The sequence below is a fragment of the Leptonychotes weddellii genome, chromosome 12 (genome assembly GCF_054177405.1).
Source record: "Leptonychotes weddellii isolate Sample4059 chromosome 12, ASM5417740v2, whole genome shotgun sequence".
Lineage (NCBI taxonomy): Eukaryota > Metazoa > Chordata > Mammalia > Carnivora > Phocidae > Leptonychotes > Leptonychotes weddellii.
Window position 1 is genome coordinate 11,670,545 of NC_138380.1, and position 3,315 is coordinate 11,673,859.

Genomic DNA, 3,315 nt, shown 5'->3' on the forward strand with positions numbered 1-3,315 from the left:
GGATTTTAAACAAGCCTCTAAAAATAAATGTATTTTTAATCCCTTTATCTGAGAAATCACCAAACTTAGATCTGCTTTTGTTATACTATTAACAGCAAGCAATAGTTCATATCAAAAAATTGTAGATCACACAAATCTGACATTAATTTTATTTTCCATGAAAGACCACACTTTGCTCTGTATTTGAGGGCTTTTTATTGTTTCATTTAGCTTTCCTAGTATATCTTACATCCTTTCTAAATTAAATTTAATGGCTTTAGTCAGCATTTCCATTGCGTGTCTTAAGTGACTATAAAGTCAAATTAAATGTGTTTTGTCTATGGATAGATTCAAGACAAAGAAATAATCTTTGCCTTTCTCCAAAGAACTTCATGACTATTGGCTCAGTTGAGGCCACATCCCTAGTAACAAATTCAAACTACATTCCATATGTGTTATCAAGAATGTTTCTGGATTTTAGGCCAAAACAGAGGTTAGGTCTAGAAATGCACTTATAGTTTAAGAGTAGTATGAATTACAAGCGCATGATATTGCAAAACATGCCTCCGTTACTGTGTGCCACTCTTCAAAATACCTAATTCATGTATAACTCCAGAACCATGAATTGGAACACAAAGGGAAGCAAGAAAATGGATGCCCATCACGGCTGGGAAGTGACACTTCCTGGTTCAAAAATCTACAACACATGTGCTATCTGGGAGGAAGGGTGTGACAAGTTCATTGTTTCATCTTTTCTTTGATCAAAGCTCCTCCACCCTGAGACCCTTTCCACACTCCAAAGCAGTACATAACACCAACATCAGCTGCAACACAACCCACAAAGCTTACAGGCATTTAGATGCGGTTGTCTTTTGTTCTGAGGATACAGGGCAAGAGATTCAGAAAAGCATTTCCTTGGGGTCTGTACTACATTAACCAAGTGCAAATTTCAATCCCCTGCAGTAGAACAGAACAGGGAAAATCAAGGAACAAAGCTGAGGGCATAGAGGCCAGGATGGACTGGCACACAGTAGATATTCTCATCAAGTCGGGACCAAGACACATGTGCTCTCTCTACCATCACTGTTTAATATTTTGGGGGGTCAAGAGTAGAGCAGGCAACAGAAATTCAGAGTTGCAACAACTGCAAAGGGGAATGTAAAATGAATATTTTATGTGGATAATAGGACTAAAAACTCAAAAGAATAAACTAAAAATACTCAAGACCAATACATTCCAATATAATAGCAATTGTTAGAAAATATACTGGAAAACTATCCCATATACAACAACAACAAAAAGCCTACCATATACATAAGAATAACAGTTACAAAGAAAGTGAAGGCTTTACGTGAAGAAAACTACTAAATTTTATCAAGAGACACAAATACCTGAAAAGATGTAGAAACCCACTATATTCCTGAGTGAAACAACTCAATACTATAAAAATGTCAGTGCTTTACAAAATCATTCATAGATTAATGTGGTTCCAATCAAAATCTCAGTAGGTTTTATTGGAACTTGGAAAATAATTCTAAAGCTCATCTGTAAAAAGCTAGTAGTGGGAATAGCTAAGATACTTTTACCTGATAATTACCCTCTCATAAGTATTAAACTATTTTTTAAAGCCACAATATTTTAAACAGTATGATATCAAACTTAGGGTTGCTGGAGGGGAGGTGGCTGGGGGGGATGGGGTAACTGGGTGAGGGGCATTAAGGAGGGCATGTGATGTCATAAGCACTGGGTATAATACAAGACTGATGAATCACTGAACTCTACCTCTGAAACTAATAATACATTATATGTTAATTAATTGAATTTAAATTAAAATAAATAAATAATAATTTTAAAAAGGAAAAAATAATAAACAGTATGATATCCACTTCTTAGACATTGTACTTTCTCCCCAGAAGGCACAAGAGTTTTTTATAAATGAAAAGAATAAGGAACCCAATCTAATCATTCACCAAAAATCATGGCACACATGATTTGTATGAACTTAGACCTCTTAGGGACTACAATTCCACAAAATATGGAAATATGATGAGTGTATAACAGTCTCCCAGTCAGGCTCTGACCAATCTGGGTGCAATGTGATGGTATTTGGCTAATGTGATACCCTGATGTTTTCCAGGCATTGGCCTCCTGCACCAAGGACTCATGGTCTATGTGGACAGCATCTTGTTCTACTCCATGACCTGACGTATCATGAGTCTGGAGCCTGTAAATCCTTGATCACCAGCTACATCATCTGTTATGGAGTGTTTCTGTCCCCCCAAAATTCACATGTTGAAGTCCTAACCCCCAATGTGATAGTATTTGGAGATGGGCCTTTGGGAGGTAATTAGGTTTAGACGAGGGCATAAGGGTGGTGTCCCCATGATGGCATTAGACATCAGAAAGCTTGCTTTCCTCTCTCTCTCTCTGCCACATGAGGACACAGAGAGAAGGTAGTCATCTGTAAGCCACGAAGAGAGTTCTCCTAAGAACTCCATCATTCCAGCACAATGATCTTGGACTTCCAGCCTAGAAAACTGTGAGAAATTAAATTTCTATTATTGTTTAAGCCACCTAGTTGATGGTATTTTGTTATGGCAGCCCAAGCAGATTAAGACATCATAACCCCCATAGCAACTCAAAGGGATACAAGTTTGAACCACAATGTGGAGTGTCTCCACCACATCATACCTGATCAAGTGAAATGATCTGCATGTTGCTGGACAAGGTATTAGTAGTTCTGGGATAGGATAGGCCCCAATTTCCCTTCCTAGATGTTGCTATTTCCTGGGATTTCCTGTTTATTACCAGCCGTTTTAGTGCTCGTTCTCTCTCTTTTCTTACCTTGATAGCCATGGTGGCTGACCTCATTCATTTCTTCTTCCATATTTCATGTGTGAGTACTCTTCTAGGTTCTTGGAGACACCAGGGAAAAACAAAGAAAGACACCTGACCTCATAGAGCTTATATTCTAGTAGTGGGAGACAAGTAATAACCAACCAAATAAATAAATAAATAAATACATACATACATACATACATACATAAAGTAGTATTGTAGAAGATGATAAATATTATAGGAAAACAATAGAGCAGTGGGTAAGAGTGTTATGGACTGAATGTTTGCACACCCCCAAAATTCGTAAGTTGAAGTCCCATCCCTCAAGGTAACTGTCTTTATAGATAGGGTCTTTTTTAAAATATTTTTTATTAACATATAATGTATTATTTGTTTCAGGGGTACAGGTCTGTGATTCATCAGTCTTACACAATTCACAGCACTCATCATAGCACGTACCTTCCCCAATGTCCATCACCCAGCCACCCCATCCCTCCC

The 3,315-nt window shown here is 37.6% G+C and overlaps 1 long non-coding RNA gene across 1 annotated transcript in view; it reads right to left on the bottom strand.

Moving 5' to 3' along the window:
- LOC145716391 (uncharacterized) overlaps window positions 1-3,315 on the bottom strand; it is a 31,072-nt gene continuing 27,757 nt past the window's right edge. The window contains exons 2-3 of the long non-coding RNA XR_014139025.1: window positions 2,824-2,894; window positions 1-17 (exon numbers count right to left, since the gene is read on the bottom strand). This is a non-coding gene — a long non-coding RNA (uncharacterized LOC145716391). The remainder of the gene's footprint in view (window positions 18-2,823; window positions 2,895-3,315) is intronic.